This window comes from Caloenas nicobarica, chromosome Z (assembly GCF_036013445.1).
Source record: "Caloenas nicobarica isolate bCalNic1 chromosome Z, bCalNic1.hap1, whole genome shotgun sequence".
In the NCBI taxonomy this organism is placed as follows: domain Eukaryota; kingdom Metazoa; phylum Chordata; class Aves; order Columbiformes; family Columbidae; genus Caloenas; species Caloenas nicobarica.
The window spans coordinates 80,353,063-80,380,846 of record NC_088284.1 but is presented as its reverse complement, the minus strand read 5'-3'; positions in this window follow the sequence as shown (position 1 = coordinate 80,380,846).

The window sequence follows — 27,784 nt, the reverse complement described above, 5'->3', positions numbered from 1 at the left end:
CTATAGGTAACAAATAACTATATATTGGTCTTTTCGAGGCGTATTTGTATAGTGCAGCCCATAAAATAATAACAATGGAAGTTATTTAATCTCTAATTTTAAAATTTCACTTGTTTCCAGTTACCACAAAATAATAATCAACTCTTTTCGACCTATATTTTTAAATTAACATCTTCATGAACAGTGCCACTGAAGACTAAAAAATCAGGAAAGGAACTACTGTTTCATGTAGCAGGTGTGAGTTTAGCTAAGATGAAGCGAGGTCTAGTTTCGTGGATCTCAGATCTGCATAAAGCCAGTATTTTTTTTAAATGGCTGCTAACATGGTGCCAACAAAACTTGTGTGTACAGTTAGTGACTGTACAGAAACCAGTGTCCAGTGTCTGCATGTGAGGCACATAAAATGCATTTGCAAAATTGGTTCCTATGTCCGAGGTCATATTTACACATCTTAACCATTCTGTATATGAAGATTCCTATTTACTATGTATGTACTCCCATGGAACAAGTTCCTTCAAGTATTACCCTGGGATAGTTGAGGTGTCCTGTTCTACTACTTACAGGTCAGGTCCTATATGTCTTCTGTCCTAGGGTGAGTTTTTCAGTTAAAAAATGCTTCTTAATTAGAAAGAAGAAATAGGATGTTAAAACCCAATATGCTAAAACCAATTCTATTTTTGTTATAGGATACAAGGACTTTAATAAGACACAGTGTATTAATCTAATTGCAAAAACTGATTAATGTTGTGGTTTGTATTATCTCGTTGCCCAGACTGCTGAAGTTCTTGACCTTGAATGTGTTAATCTAAATGTATACTTTTCAAATAGTCCACTTACTACTCCTTCCATTACTTTTCTGTTTATTGCTTTTGATAGTATTTACTTTTATGAAAGCAGTTTGTTTAACCTAGTTGTATTTCTTGTTGACTTTAAAGTAAGTTCCATAGTAAGAAACTACTAGGAAAAGGAACATAAGTAGTCCTCAGATTTAAGGTGTGGTATAACTCATTCCAGAGTAACCTAAACGTCATCACACAGTGATTATGTGATTTGAACTAATTGTGGATCAAATGCTAAGAGGTATTAAACAAAAAATTATTTGCTACCATCCCACTATTCTGTTTGATTTTAAGTCGGAGGTAACAGAGGATCAAATGGTGATAGTGAAGTCACTGCTGAACCTGATTACTTTAAAAGGGGTAGAAGTCTGATAGAAGTTCTTCAACATGATGTCCTTGATGATTAGGAAGATGGGAGGTTCAACTGTTGCATCTGATGTGTGGCATCCACTACATGAGAAGAATTATTGTAGTGACAGTTATCAGTTAGTTATAATGTTAATTACACTTGACATTTAAATTATAAGTTATACAGTTTCTTTTTAATGTAAAAAATTCCGAGATGTACTGGTATATAGTTAGTTCAGTTGCCACTATTGCAGCTCCCATGAATATCTTTGCAACCTTCATTGACCTAACACAATTTTCAAGGATACCCATTTCCTCATAATCAGCAATTACACAAATTACACATTGATTTTTTTTTATTTGTATACATGTAGAATGGTGAAGGGTGTAGCTGTTTAGAGAAGTGTGTCAGCCACAGAGTATATAATATAAATACACAAAGCTATGGCTCTACTCTAAAGATTTTACTATGTAAACAGCTGTGTACACATAGAATTTGTAATGGGCAGGGTCTAGCACAGTAAATAGAAAAATGGTGAAGGCTAAATACTAGTATCATGCTGTTCTAACTGTTGAACAATGGCAGTGTACATTTTTAGGAGTTTGTGAGGCAGGGAGCTGCCGTGGCAAACACGGAATAAGCACGTCCAGTCCCTGCACCAGAGGTGCGTAGAGGTGACGTGATGGAATGTTCCACTGCCAGTATCGCTAAGAAAGAAAGCAGTTTAATTCAACTTCAAAAAGAAGAGGAAGCAGATGATCTCTGTATAGTCCAGTTGTTTTTCTGAGAGGATTTGTTTTCTGAGAAGAGCAGCTTGCAGCTGAAAAGAGTGCTGTGAGCTGGAGGTACCTCTGAGTTTCGTGGTTAGCAGATGTCAGTAAAGCATGTGGTGGACACTCACTGTCTCTCTGATACAGAAGGTTAAGGGCTTGAGGTTTTCCTCCAGGGCTGGTGAGACAAACTCCAGTCTATTTTCAACAGAGCTCCAGTAGAAGGTATTTTCCCTCCAGGGAACAAAGAGTTCTGGCTTCTGGCTAAATTAATGCAAGACGGTGGTCAGCAATTCCAAGAAGAATAATCAGATTGGCAGATTTCAGATGAAGCTGCAGTTACCTTTCTAATAGAGTTAGAGCTGCCAGTGGGAGTGGGTCTTCACTGGTGCATATCTGTGTAGGATTTTGAGCCTCCATCATTCAAAATAAAGTTTTTCCCTGTAGGAAGAGATCTCTCTTTAGCGACAGATTAGCTCATGTTATGTCTGCACAAGAAAAGTGTCCCTCCTCACTGACAAAGGATGCTTCTTAACATTTGAGGTTTTGTGTGTGAGTAGGGGAAATGTGAACTGACAGATCACCTCCTACGGTTACCTCCTACCCTTGATTGTCTCGCCTTTAAATGTCTGGCAATTCCACACCTCAAGTTAAAGCAGATGCTAATTAAAAAATTACGAGGTTGTGTATGTGAGAGATTTACAGCAATGCATAGGTACTGTTCCAGTCTACAACTTAGGTATTACACACATTTCCGTAGCTTGAATTTCCTCTGGAGAATTTATTCTTGTGGGAATGAAGAGTACTCATTTGCATTGACATAAATTTGTTTAGCTACATCTGTGCCAAACTTTCTAGCAATTCTGCATTTGCTTTCCTGCTCTGCTTTCTCACCCTTCCAACCACTTCACTCTCCTAACCAGCCAATCCACCCACTGGTATCACCTCTACTTCCCAGGGAATGGAGTACCTGCACAACATGAATGCGTGACATCACCTCCTTGTCTGAATGCTAGGGTTTGGCCACATTCAGCTTTTTTATATCACACATTTTTTATATTAGCATAGCTAGAAAATACACTGTTTTAGTTGGAACTTTGCCATACCTCTACACCTAAGCTGAGATCATGGATCATACCAGAGTCTAAGAAGAAATTAAAGCAAATCCTACCCATCAGCTACAGAAAATATGGCATATTTCGGAGCAGTGACATGACAGTGGAGAAGCAAGGTCTCAGATGAATTGCTATGCAGGGGTATAGCGAAAGTGCGGTACTGGCAAGAAAGTTAAAAACAACCAAACATTTCAATAAACAGCAATTTCTTATGAATCTGTGCTGTACACTTCTATGTATCTGTGCCTCCTGCATCTTCCCACATCATCACCATCTCTTCTTTTCTTCTCTTCTCTTCTCCAAATACTGCCTGAGGAGGACAAAGCATAAGATGTAGCTGGTTCTGAACCACTTGTTGACGATCTGATTGGAAGCCACATGCAAACTTGGGCCCTTTCTCTCAGGGGCTGGAGAGAGGTGGCCTTTGGGAGTCTTTTTACTTCACCTTAATTTTCCTAAAACTTGTGGAAAAGCAGTTACTTCTGAGTCTTGGTAAAGACTGAGTCAACGCTGGACCATTAGGTTCAAAAGCTATTGGAGGAGTCAGACATTTTTACACACACATACAGCATGATCACATATTCTTATAAAACAAGGCTAAAAAAGGTTGCCTTAGGAATTATATTTATTGAATGCTATAGATACTTTTATTTGCCTATGCGTTACATGTGTATTTTGAATCATGAAGGACTTACTTCAAGCAATTGCTGTAACTTATCCAAAAAGTCTTATCAGTCAGTAAAATCTTAGTAAGTTACTTTTTATTAACGTCAAATTTAGGCTATTTTAATCAACAGAAATTCCTGTCTCACTTTCTTCAGCCTACTAAAAAAAATATTAAACGATATGAAAACTTCATATTGGTGCTATGTCACATGGAAGATTTTACAAGTTACCAACTGCTTAAGCTCCTAAATTGCTGAAACTCATTGAAAAGCAGCAATCATGGTAATACAGACTTTAAGCCAGTTACAAGGTGCAAGAAATTGTGTTTCAGTTGCAAAAACTACCATAGTAGAGCTGTAGGAACTACCTACCTCCATCTTCCTTTCCTAAATATGTGAGTATGCCTTCCAGCAAACTATTATTTTGTGCAGTAGGGCGCAGAGACTATCACTCCTCGCTTGTTAGACGCTCTCACCTACTGCCAGTGTCCCTGACTGTTGCCGACCATGGTCTCCTCCAGGAAGAGAGCTTGCCTAAAGAAGACTGTGTCGACTCAGACGGAGCTACTGCCTTGAACGGTGGCTGTTCAGGTCTCCGGCTGCAGGGAGTGCCAGAGCCTGCTGCTGGGAGAGGGAGGCAGCATTCAGCCTGCGTGAGGTGTGAGCAGGTGCAAGATCTGCTCGGCATGGTTGCAAAATTTAAGGAGGAGGTTGAGACACTGAGGTCCATCAGGGAGTGTGAAAGGGAGATCGACTGGTGGAGTAACTCCCTGGTGTGCCAGGCAGAAACGCCCCAGGGGGGAACCCCCCAAAAGGTGATGGACCCCCTGCCCTGTCGGGCAGAGAGGGAAGATCTGAGACAGCCCCTGCCCTGTCGCTGTTAGGCAGAAGTAGGGGACCAAACAGCTGAGAAGGGTTGGAAGCCAGTTCCAGTTAGGCGTCGTGGGCAACCCCCCTCCCTACCTGCTTTGCTTCCCCGGGTGCCCCTCCGTAATAGGTTTGAGGCCCTGGATATTGAAGAAGATGTAGGTGGGGATGTGGTACAAAGGCCGCCTACGAGGTTACATAGGAAGAGGCGATTGACTCCACGCCTCAAGACTGCCTCCGATAAAAAAGAAAGAAGGGTAATTCTGGTAGGCAATTCCCTTCTGAGAGGGACAGAGGGCCCGATATGCAGAGCTGACCCTCAGCATCGGGAAGTTTGTAGCCTACCTGGAGCCCGGACCAGGGACATCGCCGGGGCGCTCCCCAACCTGGTGCACCCAACGGACTATTACCCCCTACTGATCTTCCAGACAGATGGGGAGGAAGCGGCATCCTGTAGTCTGAGGGGAATGAAGAGAGACTTCAAGGCCTTGGGACGGATAGTGAAAGAGTCTGAGGCTCAAGTTATCTTCTCTTCCCTCTTTCCATTTTTGGGTGATGATGTGGGATGGAATAGAAAAATTAAGTCCGTAAACGATTGGCTTTGGGACTGGTGCTACAGGCAGGGCTTTGGGTTCTTTGATAACGGCTGGTTTTATAAGACACCAGTCCGGTCAGTGATATGTGGGAAAGGTTTATCCAACAGGGGTAAAAGGATGCTGGGACAGGAGTTAGCAGGGCTCATTTGCAGGGCTTTAAACTAGATTTGAAGGGGGATGGGGTTGTAGCTGGGCTTGCACCAGTGGGGCAGCACGCTGGAATCCATAAAGACCGGGAGGCCCCCCGGGCCCCTAGGGTGAAATCGGTGTACTCGGCTCGCTCCCTGAAATGCCTGTACAGCAATGCACGCAGCATGGGGAATAAGCAGGAGGAGTTAGAAACCTGTGTTCGGTCAGGACGTTATCACAGAATCACAGAATGTTAGGGATTGGAAGGGACCTTGAAAGATCATCTAGTCCAATCCCCCTGCCAGAGCAGGAACACCTAGGTGAGGTTACACAGGAAGGCGTCCAGGCGGGTTTTGAATGTCTCCAGAGAAGGAGAATCCACAACCTCCCTGGGCAGCCTGTTCCAGTGTTCCGTCACCCTCACTGAGAAGAAGTTTCTTCTCACACTTAAGTGGAACCTCTTGTGTTCCAGCTTGAACCCATTACCCCTTGTCTTACTGTTGGTTGTCACCGAGAAGAACCTGGCTCCATCCTCGTGACACTCACCATTTATATATTTATAAACATTGATGAGGTCACCCCTCAGTCTCCTCTTCTCCAAGCTAAAGAGACCCAGCTCCCTCAGCCTTTTGTCATAAGGGAGGTGCTCCACTCCCTTAATCATCTTTGTGGCCCTTTATGATCTGTTATGATCTGGTGGCAATTACAGAGACATGGTGGGACAGCTCACATGACTGGAATGTGGTCATGGATGGCTATGTCCTTTTCAGGAAAGACAGGCCAGCCAGGCACGGTGGTGGAGTTGCTCTTTACGTGAGAGAGCAACTACAATGTATAGAGTACTGTCCAGGTGTGGTTGAGGAGCAAGTTGAGAGTCTGTGGGTGAGAATTAAGGGGCAGGCTGGCAGGGGTGACACTGTTGTGGGAGTCTATTACAGGCCACCAGATCAGAGTGAGGATGTTGATGAGGCCTTCTACGGGCAGCTGAGAGCAGCCTCACAGTCACAGGCTCTGGTTGTTATGGGGGATTTTAACTACCCTGATGTTTGCTGGAAGGACTACTCAGCCAGCCAGACTCAGTCTAGGAGGTTCCTCCAGTGCATTGATGACAACTTGCTGATGCAAATGGTGGAGGAGCCGACTAGGAGAGGTGCGCTGCTGGATCTCGTCCTCGCTAACAAGGAGGGTCTGGTTGAAGCAGTAAAGGTGGAGGGCTGCCTTGGTTGCAGCGACCATGAGATGGTGGAGTTCAGAATCTCATGTGGTGGGAGCAGAATACCGAGCAGAATTGCAACCCTGGACTTCAGCAGGGCCGACTTTGGCCTTTTCGAACAATTGCTGGAGGAAATCCTGTGGGCAAGGCTGCTTGAAGGTAAAGGGGCCCAAGATAGTTGGTTGACATTCAGGGACTGCTTCTACCAAGCTCAAGATCAGTGCATCCCAACGGGCAGGAAGTCAAGGAGGGGAGCCAGGAGACCTGCGTGGTTAAACAGGGAACTGTTGGGCAAACTCAAGTGGAAGAGGAGGGTTTACAAATCATGGAAGGAGGGACTGGCCACTTGGGAAGAATATAAGGCTGTTGTCAGAGGATGTAGGGAGGCAACTAGGAAAGCTAAGGCCTCCTTAGAGTTAAACCTGGCGAGAGGGGTCAAGGACAACAGAAAGAGCTTCTTCAAATACATGGCAGATAAAACTAACACCAGAGGCAATGTATGCCCACTGATGAATGGGGTGGGTGCCCTGGTGACAGAAGATACAGAGAAGGCAGAATTACTGAATGCCTTCTTTGTCTCTGTCTACTCTGCCGGAGGCTGTCCTGAGGAGCCCCGTACCCCTGAGGCCCCAGAGGAAGGCAGGGCAATGGAAGAGTTTGTCTTAATTGATGAGGACTGGGTTAGGGAGCATTTAAGCAATCTGGACATCCATAAATCCATGGGTCCAGATGGGATGCACCCGCGGGTGCTGAGGGAGCTGGCTGAAGTCATTGCTGGACCACTCTCCATCATCTTTGCCAAGTCTTGGGAAACGGGAGAAGTGCCTGAGGACTGGAAGAAAGCAAATGTCACTCCCGTCTTCAAAAAGGGCAAGAAGGAGGACCCGGGCAACTATAGACTGGTCAGCCTCACCTCCATCCCTGGGAAAGTGATGGAACACCTTATCCTTGGTGCCATCTTAAGACATATCAAGGATAAGAGGGTCATCAGGGACAGTCAACATGGCTTCACCAAGGGGAAGTCGTGTTTGACCAACCTCATAGCCTTTTATGAAGACGTAACAAGGTGGATTGACGATGGCAGAGCAGTGGATGTGGTCTACCTTGACTTCAGCAAAGCACTTGACACCGTCTCCCACAGCATCCTCACAGCAAAACTGAGGAAGTGCGGACTGGATGATCGGGTAGTGAGGTGGACTGCAAACTGGCTGAAGGAAAGAAGCCAGAGCATTGTGGTCAATGGGGCGGAGTCTGGTTGGAGGCCTGTATCTAGTGGAGTGCCTCAAGGGTCAGTTCTGGGACCAATACTATTCAACATATTCATCAACGACTTGGATGAGGGAATTGAGTGTACTATCAGCAAGTTTGCTGATGATACCAAGCTGGGAGGAGTGGCTGACACACCAGAAGGCTGTGCTGCCATCCAGCGAGATCTGGACAGGCTAGAGAGTTGGGCAGGGAAAAATTTAATGAAATATAATAAGGCAAAATGTAGAGTCTTACATCTGGGCAGGAACAACCCCAGGTTCCAGTATAGGTTGGGGAATGACCTATTAGAGAGCAGTGTAGGGGAAAGGGACCTGGGGGTCCTGGTGGACAGCAGGATGACCATGAGCCAGCACTGGGCCCTTGTGGCCAAGAAGGCCGATGGCATCCTGGGGTGTATTAGAAGGGGGGTGGTTAGTAGGTCGAGAGAGGTTCTCCTTCCCCTCTACTCTGCCCTGGTGAGACCTCATCTGGAATATTGTGTCCAGTTCTGGGCCCCTCAGTTCAAGAAGGGGAACTGCTGGAGAGAGTCCAGCGCAGGGCCACAAAGATGATGAAGGGAATGCAGCATCTCCCTTATGAGGAAAGGCTGAGGGAGCTGGGTCTCTTGAGCTTGGAGAAGAGGAGACTGAGGGGTGACCTCATCAATGTTTATAAATATATAAAGGGTGGGTGTCACGAGGATGGAGCCAGGCTCTTCTCGATGACGACCAACAGTAAGACAAGGGGTGATGGGTTCAAGCTGGAACACAAGAGGTTCCACTTAAATGTGAGAAGAAACTTCTTCTCAGTGAGGGTGACGGAACACTGGAACAGGCTGCCCAGGGAGGTTGTGGATTCTCCTTCTCTGGAGACATTCAAACCCGCCTGGACGCCTTCCTGTGTAACCTCACCTAGGTGTTCCTGCCCTGGCAGGCGGATTGGACTAGATGATCTTTCGAGGTCCCTTCCAATCCCTGACATTCTGTGATTCTGTGATTCTGTGATTTTGTTGAGTGATAGAAATTCATGTGAATGGTCAAGATAGACCCACACCTGGAAGGAGGGCTGCTCAGCTGTGTTGTGAAACCCATTAACACGCTGGTCAGTGCCAACAGAGGGAGAAGAGGGGAAATGTGAACCATTGTCCTCTTAATTTTATTTTTATATATTTGCTTGTATTTTTTGCCATGTTTTCCTTAGCCTTCATTGACAGATGTTTGTTTCTTTTGCTGTTTCATTGCATGGATTAGCAAAATACCTTTCAATATTAAGAATCCTGTAGAATGATGAATTATACCAGCTTCAAAAGAAAAACTATCCTTAACTGTATACCACTCTCTATTTTTTTTTTTTTTAATTCTGAGATATCCCCCAAGATCTGTGCCATGAAGAATACATCTGCAAGCAAATGTGTCCTAGGTAGGGTGTTTCCACAGGAAAGTTTTGAAGCATATTGGAAGAGAGATAGAAAGCAATGTACCTGCAATATTAAAAAGAAAAAAAAGAGACCCTTCAAAGACCCTTCTGGGAAGACAGAAGTTGCACTAGCCTTCTCCTAAGTCTTCATTGCAATGGAAATCTAATATCGCAGACTGACACCTTGGTGTCCAGATCTTGAAAAGCACTGATGTTAACGGCTGGTCACTGCCTTATTTTGGTTTAAAAAGGCAGCAGCATAAGAGAAAAGGTTAATAGAACTAGTGAAAACTTACCATGTGGAAAGCTGGCTCAGCAGTTCAGTTTATTTCTGAAGTAAGAGATGCAATAGAGGAAAAGGAGAAAGAATGGACAGAAGGAGGGTGAAGGAAAGCATCTCAGTGCCACAGTCTTGGCAGGAATGTCATTTACAGTGACAAAATGGAAACTCGTAGCAAAGAAAATCAGACATAGAGGCAGTTGATGGAGATATTGACCAGGTGTCACCTGACACTGAGGGGACGGATGAGTTCTTTTAGGGATACTTGGCAGAATGATGACAGCACTAAATCGTACTTAAAGCTTTATTTTCTTAGCAGGATATTATGTTTAGTATATAAGAGAATTTATTAGAATGGCACAGGATTTCTATAAGCATAGACTAAAATTCATAGCTAGTGTAATAGAGAATTTATAATATAACTTAATTTATGGTTTCTAATCCCTCTGCAGATTGGGCCAGATCTTAATACATGCTTTGCTGTATCAATATAACAATTGCAATCCAGACCCAAGAACCACATACGAGCAGATGAGTCCCTCAGGCCCCAGAGGCAACACAGGATGGTGGGGCTGTCCCTGGCCATGGGGGTCCCGGGTCTCATTCTCCAGCAGCGATTTGGGTCCAGGTTCCCCCTTGGGACTTGTAACAGCTTCATTTTATGTGCAGAGCTCTGTGCTGTTCGGCTTCCCTCACCTGTGCCGGGGCCATCACCACTGCAGGGCCGGATGGTATCCGGGACCTTCAAGGGTGCTGAGGAGGGGAATAACCGGCCTGGTGCCCAGGAACCCTGAGACAGGGAAAGGAGAAACCTGTGTGATTTGTCTGCTTGGTGCACAGGACCTTCAGGGCCTGATAATGAAGTAACAAAAACAAATACATGACCTGCTCAGTCACAGAGAATGGCTGTGTGTTTCATGAGATGGAGTTAGTTACGCCAACCACATTACCGGAGTTGGGAACAGGGGTATTGATTACAGCAGGTAAATACTAATTTTGCTGCTTTTGGTCCATATGGTCACTTTCCACCATCTCCCCCTGTATTCAGTGCTGGTGAGGCCACACCTCAAATCCTTGGGGTCAGTTTTGGGCCCCTCACACCAAGAAAGCCCTTGAGGTGCTGGAGTGAGTTGAGAGAAGGGAAGGGAGCTGGGGAAGGGGCTGGAGCACAAGTGTGATGGGAGCGGCTGAGGGACCTGGGGGGTTCAGCTGGAGAACAGGAGCTGAGGGGAGACCTTCTGATCTCTGAACTGCCTGAAAGGAGCTTGGAGCATGGAGGGGGTTGGTCTCTTCTCCCACGTAACAAGTGATAGGATGAGAGGAAATGGCCTCAAGTTTTGCTGGGGGAGGCTTAGATTGGTTATTTGGAAAAAATCCTTCCTGGAAAGGGTTGTCAGGCATTGGAAAAGGCTGCCCAGGGCAGTGGTGGAGTGACCAATCTTGGAGGGGTTTAAAAGACATGTAGATGAGGTTCTTGTTTAGTGTGTCAGGTTAACATTTGGACTTGATCATCCTGAGGGTCTCTTCCCCCCAAAACAATTCTATGATTCCGTGGTTTTCCTCACTGGAACCCTGCTTCAGTCACAGCAGCCTGTTTGGCTTGCTAACTCCATGGAAAAAACTTCGTAGAAAATAAATGCCATTAATGCCCATCACAGTGTGTGAAAACGTGTGAAACAACACGCTCATTTTTCAAAGCAGGTACACGGACACGACCCTGGCAGGACAAGAGAGAACTGCCATATAACTCATCTTTTCAGCTTAGCAAAGTTTTCTCCTCAGATTTGGTGCAGGACTGAGGATACTCCTGGTCGTAATTCAAGGCAGGTATCATTCGCTGCCTCTAGACTCCTGATTACACTTGCTGTTTACCCATCGGTTTCCCAAGAGCACACCCTTCTGTCATCCTGCATCCCCTTTCGTGACAGTTAATTCTTTTCTGATCTGATAAAAGCCATACTGCTAGAGGACAGGCAAAGTCTTCTGGAATAGTGGAGGGACACCAACACCATTCATTTCCAAAGCACAACTCTCTCTAACAAGCCAGTCTTTTTCCATTACAAAGATCAGATGAGAATGCCTGGAAATTTCAGGTTACAGGGGTTTTAGGCTAACCTGCAATAATACTAATGGAACCTGGAAAAGTGATCACATTGATGAAATATACCTTAGTATATGTGAGCTCCTAAAGGAACTCCTAGTATATATTAACTCTACAAATAGACTGTAGCATATATGAGGTTTTGGATAGATTATCAATAGTGTGGGTTCTGTTAATTGCATGAATGTGACTGGAGGGCTGTATATTTGCAACATTTTGTATATATGCCGTTCAGTGCCAAAGATAACAGATAAAATTCATGGTAACGTGTACAGGAAACTCCTATAGGATAATGCCAAATCATCTGTGAGAAAACGGCTCACCCCAGACATATACTTGATGTGGGATTAAATGATAGATGTTTCCATGTAAACAAGTTTCTAGACTGTCTCAGCATTTTTAAGATTTATTTTTTTAAAACATATTCTAAGCAATCTTTTTTAGAAACTCTTTCTAGAACTGAGTGTTTCAGTCCACTACAGAAATGGAAGATGAGGGTGATTGTCTAAGAGAGATGGGTGGAATGTGTCATTTATTAACACTTAAATAAGGAACAAAGTCTGCAGTTTTCCAGTATGGACCCATTCAATTTAAAACATACTGAGCCATTTTAAAAGCTTTGGGAGTGTTTTCACATCTTTATACTGTATAACCAAGGATGGATACTGACTCGCCCTGAATTTGGCTGCTCAAGATTCTGTTGGTTTTGGAAATAAATGTTTGTATTCGTTTGAAATAGTTTGGTTTATTTTTGATTTTCAAATTGCGTAGCAAATATGATGCGTTGTCAGAACAAAAGGGTTTGATCAATCCCAATCTTGTTCTCGTTGAATTCTCTTTCTCTGAGAATTTGAAAAAGCCAGGTTTTCATTCTGACTTAGAGTGAAGCAAAATGTCAAAGTCTCTAGGTTTTTAAGGAAATACTTTCAACCGTTGCAGATTTCCACTTGATATGGATAAAAATGTTATTATAGCCCCACACTTACATAAACTGGTTTCAAAATTGTGTGTTCAAATGGGATCTGATCCACTACACACTTCTCTGTCTACTGGAGGGAAAACCACATATAATTTGGCTCTTAGTTACAGAGAATGTGTGTTACACAATTACTTATGGCCTCTGGATGTATAATTATGCAGTTGTGGCGTTTTTTAAATGAAGATCAGTTTGTCTCTCATTCAAAGAATACAGACTGCTTGGTAATGTGCCATGAATATTTCTTCACAAATGTCAAATTTGCTGTCATTTACATAGAAACAAAAGAAGAGAAGGCTGGGAGAGCAGGGCTTGAAATGACTCAAAATACTGTCTGAAAGAAAAAGTGTACAAATGCTCCATCTGAACTACCATATCGCAGCCTTTCCTTCAAAAAAATGAACTGAGTGCAAACACCAATACATTTGCAGTCACTTATTGGATAGAGGTTTATCTGAACTAGAAAAAAAACCCAACAAAACAACTTCTGTGAAAACAGTGACAATTAAGTATCAAAAGTGCATCTAAAGGCAGGTCAGATTCCCTAAAATCATTACATGAGAAAACTTCAATAATGATGGTTTTAGACGTATCAGAAAAGGAAGGAAAGCCACGCTTCCTGGAGTTGTAGAGGAACTACTTTGAAGAATATTCAGATTGTTTTGAATCTTACTAGCCAGTTCAGAAGAAAATATTTAAGCATCCATTCATCAGGTATTTCTTATAATGATGCCAGGAATTCTAACAGTAGCCTATAAAGTGTTCAGTATTTTCGGATTCCAGATTAGCTGGGAGAAAATTGGAATGAGTAAACAATAAGTACATTTTGGGCACAAAGGATGAGAAAGTACATAAAAATGAGATAACTGAGGAGGAGAAAGAGGAGACTAAATAAACTGCTTTAAATCTGTGTGCTACTATTAGCACAAAAAAAAAGTCTTGATTTTATTTATCTTGGCTGATTAATTTCAAAATATTTTTTGATTTTGGCAGTTAAAACTTAACTTGGGTTTTATAAAAGAAATAGTATTTCGTGTTTAATCAATGTGAAAAGTGGGAATAATTTTTTAAATGAATAAATGTTGCTGAGTTTATTTAATATAACAAACACCTGAAATATATTTTTAAGCATGCTCACTCAGGGAAAATCACACTGCACTGAAGGAAGAGGAACATTCTGTATCTGTTTATCTTTAGATCCTGGCTGTTTTATGAGCAGGTTCCAATATAGCTGTCCCGTTGTCTGCAGAGTATTTTTATTTTTTGTAGAGTGAAACTCTGCAAAGTGGAGATGCCACATAGAGAAACCTGAGTTAGTTCTGAACAATCTTCTTGCGTGGTACAGCTCAGCACGGTCCAAAAAACCCTGTTGTCTACTTATCTTGACCCTACTTCTGTCCCAGTATATGTAACTTTACTGAGACTGGATCAGGAATAAAATGAGTGAGTCATGTGGAGTTTTTTCATTTAGAAGTTGGGTTGTCTGATACTAAAGAATGGCAGAGACCCATGTTTAGGTATTTAAGACATTTATTTTCTGCTGATCTTCTGACATTTGTCTGACAGAACCTTATCCCATGCTGTCTATCTCTACTTTTAGAGGAAGCTGTCACTGAAGCTACTGTGTTAGCTTTATTTAGGAATGCTCTTAAATCAGCTTTGAAATTCTGAGTAAATACTGAAAGCCTTAATGATATAGCCTTCATTTATCAGCTATTATGCTGTTGAACGAAAGCATTATTTTTCATTGGAAACCTCAGTAATTTTCTTTTTCTTTTTCTTTTTTTTTTGGTATGCTTGTCTTCCAGAAGAATGCCCTTGTGTCTCACTGACGAGAGAATTAGTCTTCTTCGTATTCAGAGCATGCTAAAAGTTTTCTCTCCAACTCATGCTCAGATGTGGTGCTATTCACATAGTTTTAAAGGTAACTGTAAAGGTTTCACATTTCAGGGTAAAAGATTGTAGCTTTTACACTTTCGTTTGTTTGTATTTCATATTCACTACAGTACTGGATTATCGTCATTATTTATTGTTTCATTTTTCCATTAAGATCTTGTACTATAGAAAAGGGAGAGGTTTGTTCAGACACATCCTTCTTAAAATAATTGTTTGGTTGCTAATCAAACAAGATAGTGATTTTTCTTTCCACTCTTTGTGTTTAATGAGCTTGGTTTATCTTGTTCCCTTTTAAAGGAAAATGAAAAAGGAAGGGAAAAGTGTCCCCTCTTCCCTCTTCCGGTTCTGTATGATGTGGATAACATTTGTTTTCCCAAGTATGTGTTTTAATATGTTGAGTTTTATTTTACAACATGAAGTTGAAATATCACTTCCTTCACAGAAGAGCAAAAGTAGCCGTTCAGAGAGTGAAATATACCCAGCTTTTACCAAACTCAAAGGAAAACCTAATGCTTCTAGTGGAAAACAGAGGGAACTCACTTCTCTGGCTATTTTGGCAGATGAAGGTGAAAGAGAAAAAGCTGACAAAGTAATAAAAAAAATGAACAAGTGCTATAACATTTAAGGAGATTATGTTTATTCTGTTCAGAAGACCAATTTAGAATTTCTTATATTCCAAGCTATGTATTTATAATTGTTCATTGAAAACATTTCCTTGCTCCAGATTTTACAAACTGATTTTACAAGCTGGAGCAAAATACTTTGGTGTACTTTTCGTATTTAAAGTCCCAGAAGGAGCAGGGAAGAAACTGTATAATGTCATTTAATAACCAGCCTCATAATATGTATGCACCAAAAAAAAAAGTTTGGACCATTAATCTTAATTCTAGCATTTTGTGACTTTTGAGTGCCTTACTGTCCTCTTGCTGTATGTTTCATGTGTGATATGAAGAGGTGAATAGTAGTCATTAATTTTTGGTGGATTTTTAATCTACATCAGTGTGCAAATATCTCCTGCATAATCCTTCATTAGCATATCCAGAGTGGTAGAGTCCTTTGTCATCTGCATTGGCAGAATCACAGAATGGCTGAGGTAGGAAGGGATCTCTGGAGGTCACCTGGTCCAACTGCCCCTGCTCAACAAGGGCCATACAGACCCAGTTGCCCAGGACCCTGTCCAGACAACTTGAATATCTCCAAGGATGGAGACTCCACAACCTCCCTGGGCAACCCGTGCCACTGCTCAATCACCCTTGCAGTGGAAAAGTGTTTCCTGATGCCCAGTCAGAACCTCCAGTGTTTCAGTTTGTGCCTGTCACCCCTGGTCCTGTCACTGGGCATCACTGAAAAGAGCCTGGCTCCGTCCTCTGTGCACTCTCCCTACCTGTATTTACATGTGCTGATAAGTTCTTATCACTCTCCTGCCTTCTCCAGGCTAAACAGTCTCAGCTCTCAACCTTTCTCCAGGAGAGATGCTCCAGTCCCTTAATCATCTTAGTGGCCCTTTTCCACACTATCTCCAATATGTCCATGTCTCTCTTGTATTTAGGAGCCCAGAAGTGGACAAAGGACTTCAGGTGTGGCACCACCAGTGCTGGGTAAAGGGGTACGGTAGTAACAGTAATGGTATTATTGCTTACTGTGCTTACTATGGTCTTCCTTCAGAGTCCAGTGTATCTCTAAAGGATGGGGAATGAATGCATGGCTTTCTGTCTCCAAATCTATGTGCAAGAGAGGCTTCAGCAAGCCCTCCATCCACATCAAAGCTCGAAGACTTGAAAGCCACAAGACTGGAGGCTCAACTAAAGAAGGTCACATTTCTATTCACGTTTCTATTTCCATCGATCCTGTTTCTATTTAAATAAATGCATAGTTAGAGGGAAGAATCATCTCTCATCATTAGAGCCTGGCACCTCCCCTTTAAAGTCAGAATTTTCTTGCTTTAAGTGCTCATGCCAGATAAGGAAGGGAAGGTGCAACTTTTTGTCAAAGGAGGACTAAGATTTGAGTTAAGTTTAGATTTAGGAGTATTTGAGTGGAAATGAGAAAGGCATATCCTCAATTGTGTCAAATTCCTGATTGATGCAACTGCTGAGAGTTAACAAAGACACTAAATGTTGGAAAACCACATTGATTACCAGTTTGTCTTATGCAGAACACAATGGTTCACATCTATTGGCATTTGTGCACCTCACTTCCATTCTCATCCTTGGGCAGCCCTGTGTTTTGTCCATCGATACTCTGGTTGTCCCATTGCCAAAAGGAAATACTGAAAACCATGTTCTGCCCTCATGAGAGGAGTGTAGGGTCTGTTCTCCCACTCCTGCAATGTCAATTTTGAGAAATGTGTGAAGTACCTTGTGCATTTTTTTGGGCAACAATAGGTGACTTCAGTAGAGCCCTGAGTGCAAATGTAATGAAGTGCCATGTGACAGTCGCTATCCTTTCCTCCCCATACAGAAATAACCACTTCCTTTTGAAAAGTAATTCAGAATATCTGACTCATTAAGGGTCTGGTTCAGAATGTGGTTTCCATCACGTTGCTGTTTTTGTGGTTTTCTTACCACGTGAGTTACCTACACCAGCTTTTGTTTCAAATTCATGCACTTGTCACCCTCAGGAAAAAAAAATATTGAAGCAAAATATGATATTTTATGAATAGTTGTACGTTTTTTTGTTTTGTTTTGTTTTTCCCCCCAGTACTGTTATCTGACTTACTGGAGTTATATCAGTGATAGTAAAAGTAATCTTAAATAAGCCAAGAAACCTGTTTAGTAAATCAGGTAGGGTAATTTCAGGTTAAAAACTTTAACTAGTACTGCTAGTTAAACATCTTTACTGCTACTGTTAATCATAATAGTAAAAGAAATTGAAAATGACAGGACTGACAGCAGTACCCAACTTCCTTTAATTTCCTCCAATGTCCTTTCTCTCCCTTTTCTTACACTTTTTCAGCTGTCTTTTTATATAAAAGGCCCAATACAACAAGTTATGCAGTCTTTGAATCTTCTCTCTGTGTAACTTCCCACCCAACCTTCCTTTTAGATATATGACTTCCTCTTCTAGGTAAGTAAGTGTTTTATGCTTTCTTACATATCTCAGCTGCTTAACATCTGATCCTTATCTTGTCTTTTACTTAAACATTTGCCCATCTTCCAGTCAAGAGACGTTAAAGTTGCTCCCTTTGCCTTTGTTATTTCAGAGTTCATGTAAATATCATTATATTGTTGTAGTTTCTGTGTAAGATAACATTACAAGAGAAGATTTTTGAAAGCATAAGAGGGCAGGTAGTTATAGTGTCATTTTAAATATTGTAGCCTACAGGTATAAGAAGTATGAGACTCAGCTGTCATTGAGGTATATATCCCATGAGCATGCACTTAGCTTACAGATTTGGCACACATATTCTGCAGCTAAGCCTAGAAACTTGAGTCAGGATCTAGAAGGTGGACTAATGTAGTTTTTTTGATGTGAAAATAATTTTCCAGATTTCTGGGGCTTTCAAGTCCAGAGTTTTTCTTGAGGAATAGTTGCGCTGGGATCTTGTACTTTTTTTTTTTTACATATAAAAAAGCTTTTCCTGGCAGATGGAAATCAGCATGCTACCTGACCATGCATCTGCTCATTTATAACAGAATTCAAAGCATGGAGGAAAAAAGTGGAGGCAGCATTTAGTTCCTGAAGCAACTGTCTTTTAGAAGACTCCTGAAGGCAATGGACCCTGTGATACACCACGTGAACACCAAAATGATCATTTAATTGTGAAACAAACAAGGTAGTAGATCTCCATTCAGCGGAAAGCCTCATCAACAAATGAAGGTGCATTACTGCTTCTCATCTCACTTTCTCCACAGATAGGACTGTATCCCTTGACACAAGGAGCTGAGCTTACAGTCTGTGTGTTTTTACGTGCTTCAAAATCTGCAGAACCATGAAAAAGGACTGGATATTTCCTACCAGCTTTTCTTTTTAGTTGGGTGTTTATTTCACTCTTAATCTCGCTGCTATTTTCTTGCAGCTGAAGGCTGCTGGAATCATTGATGGGATCACTGAAGGGATCATTGACGCACTTAACAATGACATGACCCCTCTGCTGATAAGCCATGGAAGCAGTTTTCAGAGGTGTATGTCCCCTAGAAGAGATTTTGGGAAAAATCCAGAAGAGTTAAATAAGGCAACTCCTTTCTTTGTGGCTGAGACTCGTGAACATCACACTCTGTTTCCTTCTTCATTTATACTTTTACTTACAAGCCCCAAAATGTAGAAACAATAGACCAAAAGAAGCCATGAAAGCACAAAGAACTGATGGAGCTGCAGCACAATGAAAGCATATTTGAATATCTATGTGTGGCATTCAGAGAGAAGAAAAGAAATAGCACACATAGAATTTAATTACATTAGGTAAAATTGATCTCTGCAGTAACTCCCTGAAATTAATAGACTACTATTTTTTTTTGAGCTAAAGGAATGTTATTTTTACATTTTAGTAAGTATAAAATTAGTGATTAATGCAATATAAAGCCTGATATTTTATATCAATATAAGTTAAGGTATCCATATTTAGCCTTCCCTAAAAAGCTACGTTATTAATGGGATCAAATATACCACACAAACAGAAAATAATTCTTATTTATTTATATATTTATTCATTTTTATTTGTTGCCTTATTGCCACTGTCAGGTCAAGGTTTGTAACAGTGACCTGCAGCTGGTTGTATTTAATTATTTTTTTTTAGTTATCCATTGAACTGAGATTTTTTTTTTCTGCAACTAATGACTCAGAGCTTAAAGCTTGAAGAACTGTATTTCAATTTAATTAGCATTTGTGAAACTAAGAAAAGAAAATATAAAGGAGGAACAAAGAAAATAAGGTTCTTCCTGCCACTTGTGCTGAAATGGAGTTATTGTTTACACTCTTCTTTTGTATTAAACAATCTAGAAGTTCTGCTCTTTTTGTATGAAGTTATTCCAGGGCTGTATGTAACATTTCGTAGCTTAATACAACCTCACATTTTTTTCTCATGTACTTCAGTGATGACAACTCTCTCTTTGTCCCAGGTAAAAGGAAGTTTTGCTGCTTTTATCCAAATCCTAGGGAGCTGAGCAACCACCTGATGTTCCACCAGATGCCTTCAGCTCTTTACCAGCTACTCTCAGCTCATCTGGATCTTCAGTTCAGATTTGACATATGGAACAAAAATATTTTAGTAACTCAAACCTTCAAACTTTTATAGTTGTATGACATCAGTAATCATCAGCATCTTCTGGGCAATAGTTAATGTGTTTTGAGTCCATAGTTGAAAACAGTAATTATTAATAAATATGTCCCCAGGCAACGTAAGAAAAGTACAATAACAGGTGCTTTTACTATTCTCCTTTTTACAAACATAGTATTTTGCATCAGTACTGTATTCAAATACAGCAGTGCTTTAGAAAGGCTGATATACAAAAAGAGACTAGCGGCACAGCTTATTATTTAAAAATGCACCTAGGACATAGATCCCCATTCTTATTAGTATTACTTGTTCATTTCATTCTTAGGTCTTCAAAAAGCTACTCAGAATGAGTAGAGCAATAAAAGTGCACCCATGTGGAAAAAAAAGAAAAAGTGCTTTCTTATCTAAGCCTAACAATTAAGTTAATAAATTAACCTTGTCACAGACCATTAGATACACGGCTCAATAATACCCAGCATTTAATTGCTTTGTAAGGATCAAGGTAGATCTGAGATAAATGGATGTTCATAACTAAGAACATTGGCTGGCAAGAATAAAGATTGAGACAATCCTGTACTTAAACATACTGTTTTATTTTAAGAGATGCCACTAACAAAAGGACCTAGATATTTTTTTTTTCCCCTGGAATATCAGCGCTGCTGCACTATATTTGGTTTGTTTACTTGCTTTTTCACAGCTCTTACAGCATCTGCAATGCATTGCATCTAAAAGTGTACTTTTCTGATATCTTCCTTCCCCTTTTGCTGTCTTTTATGTAGAAATCAATGTAAAAGGAGTATAATGCAGCACTATTTGAAGCCAAATGAAGTCATGTGCTCAACGAAAAGGCATTAACTCTGTAGATGGGGAGGAGACCCAAGTGTGTTCTTGCTTATCTGCTTTGTGGCCTTTGTTCAGTCACTCCATCTGTTAGGACTCTTTGAAGTCTTCAAGGCTCTGATTCTCCTTCCACTTCTTGATTATTCGGACTGGGTTTCTTCTTGGTGGGGCTACCCCTCTTGCTGCCTGTGTGCAATATCTCCCACAATGCAGTTTGACCTCAGCTCTGCCACACTGCAAGATGAAAGCAGTGCCACTTTCTCCATCATTTGAAGGTGGGTCATCCTTGTGGAGAATTGTTTGCTGTGCAAATGTCCTTCATTGTTTGACACGGCTATGGCAGCCGCAACCAAACTCTGGTTGTCGTTGCTGATCCTTTTCTACTTTGTATCAGTCTTCTCTTATCTCTCATCCAATTACATTAGTATCTGTAGTCTACGTTTTCTAGGTATATATTATGATAATGTTTGATCTTTGCTTCAGAAAGCAGACTTCCATACAAAAATTATAAAAGTAAGGTATGTGTGAAAGGTGGGGGTTCTGATGTAATGCATGGGACAAACACAACCAGGACGCTGACCACAGCTAGTTTATGGGTATGTTACTCTGGCCTCTGTGAAGCAAATAATTCTGCATGTCTTCTTACAAGTTTTAAATGGATGACACACTTTTAAATCTTTTAGCATGCACTGTACACTTGGGCTTCAGTGACTTAAAATATGTAAATAGAAACAGCTGCATAAAGGACATCAGAGAAATATCAACCAAGAGAACTTTGCTGCATAAAAATGAAGCATACTGAAGACACAGATTCTTCTATTATTAATGAAATGAATTACTTTGAACAAACACAAGTAGACAAGAGTAATAACAAAATCATGAATTAAATAATGGCTTCAAAGTAAAATTCACATAGCACCGCTGTATATGATACCTTTCCACTATTCAGTTGGGATCTGAAAGAAGATGATCCCGGTTTTGAAGACAAGAAATCGTGAATGCTCTAGAAAAGTTACCTCATAATATAGGGAAGTGACATCATGTCCATGTTGCTTCAGTCATCAGGTATTTTCTTCCCTAAAGAATTCGATAATATTTTCTTGCATCGGTCTAAAACTACCTGCTTTACTCAGAAATTCATCTTCTTAATTTATAAGTGATACATGGACTCTCTTCTGCCAAATTTTGGTTCATATCAACAGATTATAGTGAAAGTCTCGCTTGGATAAATTAAATGGATTATAGTCCTGTAATTAGCCCCATGGCTTTTCTTTGAAGTCTCTAGTTTTTTTCATACCACACTATACCAGTTCCACCACCAATAAGTACAATGTTACCTTAATCTTCTGAGTTTATATTCTCTTGTTTAAACAACCAGGAATCACAGCATATTTTTTATTTTATGGCAAATCCTGATAAATCCTCTTTTGGATTATTTATGGAGGAAGAAATGCATTTAAAACTGAGAGTTTCTGTTTGGTGATACAGTATAGATTTTTATTTAGACGTGCAAGCTATTTCTTAATAACTTGAAGAAATGCTTCTTTTTTCCTCAGATTGTGGTACTTTTTACTGATAAGGTTTTTGGCCCGTACCTAATAGCGAAACATTAGAATTGATATGTCATTTGCACCATCTTTACAAAAACTCATCAGAGAGTTCATAGCTATTTGTGACACACTCAGCCTCACTGTGCTGGTAGAAATCAGCTACATGTTAGAATTGCTCTTTCACTGAGGTAGTGACAAAGGTGTTTATTTCATTCCCTAAAGACCACATGGGACTGGTGTTAAAAATAAAATCTGTCATTTGATCTAACATGAACATTATTTCTTTTCTTCCAGACGTACAGAACTGCCTGTTGGCATGACATTTGGATGACAGCAAAAGAGAGAAAGCAACTTTTTCTTTTTTCTTCTTTTCTTCTTTCTTTTTTTTCTCTTTTCTCTTTTTTCTTTTCTGTTTTCTTTTTTCCCTTTTTCCTTTTTTCCTTTTTCCTTTTTTCCTTTTTTCCTTTATTTTTCCTTTTAAATTTTTTCTCATTTCTTTTTCCCTTTTCATTTTTTCTCTTTTCTTTTTTCTTATTTCTTCTTTTTTCTTTTTTCCTTTTTATTTTTTCTTTTTTTCCTTTATTTTTCCTTTTTAATTTTTTCATTTTTCTTTTTTATTTCTTTTTTCTTTTTTCTTTTTCTTTTTTTTTTTTTTTTAACAAAGTATGAATTAGGAGTTTATAGCTGCAACAAAATACAGAGCACTAAGCAATGTAAGTGAAAGTCAGCCAACAAAATGCTTAGTCTGCACAGAAATTGCCATCAGTATTACATTCATCTTCCCATGAAGGGTCAGGATTTCAGATTTCTTTTTCAAGGTAGATGTTTTCTGTAATAATCCAAGCTGAATTTAAATCTTCTTGTTTTGACATGACTTGTAAACAACATTTGTTGAAAGAGTATGGGTCATCTCCATACATGAGCTGCAGCCTCCCTGTAACTGATGCAGGTGTTGTTGAAATTGCTGAAAAACAGCTCATTGACCTCAGTAGTCTTTGGATCTTGCCTTCAGATGTTTGCAAGAGAAAGCTTACAACCTAGATAGATTTATTACCAATGTCAAGTACTAGCGCTGTCTATACAAGACCGGTGAAGGCTTTGTTTCGTAAGACCACTTGTCTTTGAGGCTTTATGTTTTGGTGATGGTGAGCTGGCCTCAACATCAGAATGTTGTGTTCCAGCAGATGGGAAAATATTCCTGTGGGTGAGGGTGAATCAACTCATGTGTCTGTGTTAGTCACCAAGGAGATGTCTGGGTGCAGTACACTCAGCTCTCTGCATTTAGAAAAGAAACCAGTAACAGATGTAAAGCAGGTCATCCTTCCCCCATTTGTTTCTGTAGAGACAGCAGAAATACTTATATTTTAAAGACAACCAAATCTAAGAAGCAGGAGCTAATATCCCCATAGGAATGCAGTCAATTTTCTTCAGATTTGTTTCATCTAAAATTAAAGTGTTTTTGTTTGCTCCTAGGAGCAGCTTTAGGTAACTTTTAGTAATACTATTAGTTTCCATCTCTCTTACTCAATGTCTTCTATGATGTAGAACTGTGATCTGCTCTTTTTGCTTCTCTTTTATCTGACTTTGGTTCCTTGCACATTTGTAGCATAAGTACACATTGCGTTTAGCTCGTTTACCTTTTGTTTCTTCAGCCTGGGTGAACTGGATTTTAGCCTAATGCATGTTATTTATAACTCTTTCATAGTTCTCTGCCAATCCTGTAAACCTTGGTGGTTGGCTGTTTTTGTTTGTTTGTTTTGTTTTTCCTCTAGAAGTAACAGGAGTATTTCCAGACTAGCTCTATTAGAAGGGTGGTAATGAAAAACCTTATTTTCTCCTCTATGATGTTAGTCTCCACATAGAATCGTTTAACAATCATTTACCATCCACTTGTCAACCAAATTCTGACTTTTATAAGAGATTTATGCAGATAAGGACAGTGGGGTGGTTGGTTTAGATCCTGACCTTTGTTTTTGTGGTAGCTGATCAACTGTTTCTATGGTGGAGATTGCTCAGGAGGCTTATTACAGGAGTGCTGGAAGTCACAGCTCTTATTGCTCCTCAAATTTCTGTTGTTTGGGTTCTCTCTTCAAAACAAGTATATGAAGGCTTGAGTTGGAATGTAATGGACATTCATATGGCCATATAGTTCCTGTCAGCAGTGCAGCAAGTCACTGTTTTTCTACCTAGGTCAATGAAGCAATAAGAGGAGAAGCAGCAGAGGCAACACCCTGACATTGATTTACAATACCGTGGGTTTCAAGGGCTGGCAACGAGTAACGCCTTGGCATTTAAATTGCCTGCCTGAGTGCAGCTATGCCAAAGCAAGTCACAGATTTATCATCAGATTTTTTTTTGTTTGTTTCAAAGACTGGTGCCTCTGAAATTATCTGCTGTAGTCTGCTAGGAAAAAGATTCTACAAGCTCATCAGATGGTGGTTGACCTTTTGGGCATTATCTTTGCTGTTGAGATTAAGTGTTATTTAGCAGTTATTGAGATGAAATGTCCTTTCTTTAGTCAGTCTTTTCTTTCCTCAGTATTTCAGCTATCATTTTCTCTCAGGCTTTTGCTTCAGCTGTTTATTTATTAACCTCAGGTAATATCTGGTTCTGATAGTGGTTTCTCTGATGTTACACTTGTCCTCTAGGAATTCCAGTGAAAACATTTCTGAGGCTATCAAACAGCCACCAGCTAAAAATGAATTCTTGCAGCTAGAATGGTGCTATTCTTAATAGGAAACCTGCAATGCTGACTAATGGGCATTATCACCTGCATCTTAACACTTTTCAGTGTAACAGCTCTGTCTTTCTTGAGCTTCCTTCCTTTTGTATTTCTTCCTTATATATAGTCATGAGAATATTAAGAAAAACAAATCAGTGAAAAACTGAATCAATACATCCAGATGTCAGTCAGCCCTCTGTCTTCTCTTCCACAAAATGTTTGCTTCAAGGGATTCAGTAGGATTGTTGAGATTGGTCATTAGTCTTTTCAGAGATGTACGTCTTACAAAGTATTATTTCTTTCCCAAGTAAAATCTATCGACCTTTGTTTTACAGCAGCTTTTCTAGTAACCACAGATAGAATTTTGTTGTGAAGGTGAAAAAGAAATAAATTATCAAAACCAACACAAACCTTTATCTGGGCAAAATGTCAGTGTCATTTGTTGCACTGTAGCTGTTAATTGGAAAGTACCCAGAGACATCCATTAGAGGAATCTGCTGTTACAACATGTAGTGTTTTGAAACTTTCAGTTGGAATAGTCCAGCCCATCCACAATTTTCAATGTCTCCTGCTCAGAATTGAACTAAAACCACAAGTATCTGTTGCCTGCTGCCTGTTCTTGTGGTATCAGAAATTAAATTTTTCATTACTTCTCATAAACATAGTTCATGTCAAGAGTTAAAACCACTTGTGTGTTAAATAAGTGTGGTGGGCCAGCAGCTGAGTGTCACATGGCCACTTACACACTCCACCCCATGTGGAATGGGGGAGAGAACAAGAAAAGCAAAAGCAAGAAAACTTATGAGTGCAAATAGTTGAATAAGTGAAGGAAATAAGCTGAAAAAAGCCTGACAAAGCAGGTGGTGCCAAGGCAATCGCTCACCACCTCCCACAAGTAGACTGATGGCCAGAAAGTGTCCAAGGAATGGCTTCCTCCCCAAACCGCCCACTTTGCTCAGTGTTCGATGCTGTCATGACGTCATAAGGAAGGGGTATCCCTTTGGTTCGTTTGGGTCAGTTCTTCTGGCTGTGTCCTCCCCAGCTTGCTTACTGTAGGGGCAGAGTGGGGAGCAGGGAAAGCTGGGGTGCTGTGCAAGCACTGCTCAAAATACTTGTCTGCTATCGATGATGTTTTAGCCAAAAATCCAAAACACAGCACCTTTCAGTAATAACTGAAAAATAACTTATGATGAGGGGAGAAGAGGCAATCATTTGTACAGCCGCACAATACCTTTTTTAACAAAGTGCAATTTCAAAATTTCATCCTTTTTTTAATAACCAAAAAGTTTTAATCAAGTTTGTGTTGGGCAACTGTCAGCAATATTTCTTTATGCAAGATGTTCTCAGCAAATCTATATTTCTTCAAATGCAAAGTAATTTTCATGGTATTGTTTGAGTGGAAATAAATTGCAAAGCAAGTTCATTAATTTTGCAAGAGGATACTTGCAAAATTACTCAGACAGATTAAAGGTGAGCTAGAGGAAATACGTTCTTTAAAAGAGAACAGCTCTAAACAAAAATGTATCCCAAACCCTATAAAAATAGCACAGAGGGGAAATGTTTGGGTTAAGATCTAATTTATTTGGGGTAATGTTAAATTGTAGCTTTATGATATAATCGAATTTAAATTTAGTGCAAGGTGAGCACATGGCTGAAGTCAGAGTTGGAGGCTGTTATAACAACATCCTGATTGCTGACCTAGGGACAATTTATAAATTAAAATCTTAAGCTTTTGTTAAAACCCATCTGATCCAGCTTTACTACTGTTTTATATACTTAAGTTTATTGCAACTAGCAGAATTATGGCTGCTTAGTGAAAAGTAAGCACATTTGAGTGCTGAATTTAAGAAATTTGAAGAACTGGGTTCAAGGTGATAGAAAACAAAGAAAAATATAATTCTAAGACCTGAAAGGCACTTCAAACCCCATATGTACAATGTGCTATTTTGTACACCAGCACTACTTTAATGCAGGTAGATCTCATAAGAAAATTCTGAAAATATCTGTTTTCTGAAATGAGCTTGATTTTCCAGTTGACCCAATTGTTGAAAGAGATGTAAGCATATAGGATACAAGTGAGAAAAATCCAGATGAATACAAGAGCTGATGTTGAATATATTTTCCAGTCAGGAAAAGGGAATACTAACGTGGAATAATCTGAACAAATTACCACGGAACATTGCTGCTCAAACAGAAGAGACTATTAATTACTATTAATACAATCTATAGATTTTTAAATCTGAGCCTACAGTTTCCCTTACTTGTAGGAGCTGGATATACTAAACTTGTAGTATTTCTCATCCTTTCTTTCTTATCTGGAAAAAACCTGTGAAAACCTCAGAAAAAATATGAGAGATTTTTCTGTCCTCCTGTTTTTGTCATCCAATTTTTTGCTGATACTGAGGAAGAAGTCATTATATCCTTTAGATAAGGGAAGTTATAAGTGCTTTTTATTTACTCTGAGAGCTGACAAAACTATCACCTATGAAAGATTATTAGAGCATCGTATATCCATTTTTTTTACTCCAATAAGAGCATAGATGTTTCCCCTGCTAGTAAATTGCAAAAAAATGGAATTTTCAAGTTATATACAGTTGCATGTATATGTAAATTTTCATAACCTCATTTCTTCTTGTCACAACAAATTGCAATAATGAAGATATATATATATATATTTAATATGTGGGTAGAAAGAGTTTATCTTTTCCCGGTTTACAAAGCTGTCTTTAAGAGGGATGAAGAATTGAAATCTGAATTCAGTATAGAAAACAATGAGTTTGTTCTGCTCAGGGCTTTACATAAGAGGTGAAAATAATGTGGTTTCTGATACTAGATTGGGTATTAAAATTCAACTGTGCAGTGGGAATTACTTTCAGTGTTATGTGAACACAACAGTGCTAATGTAAGAATTGAATCCACTCGTGGTAAGAGCTGGATTAACAAAGTAATCTGCAAGGAATGCACAATATCTGCTTAGTGTTGGGTTTTTTTGCTGCT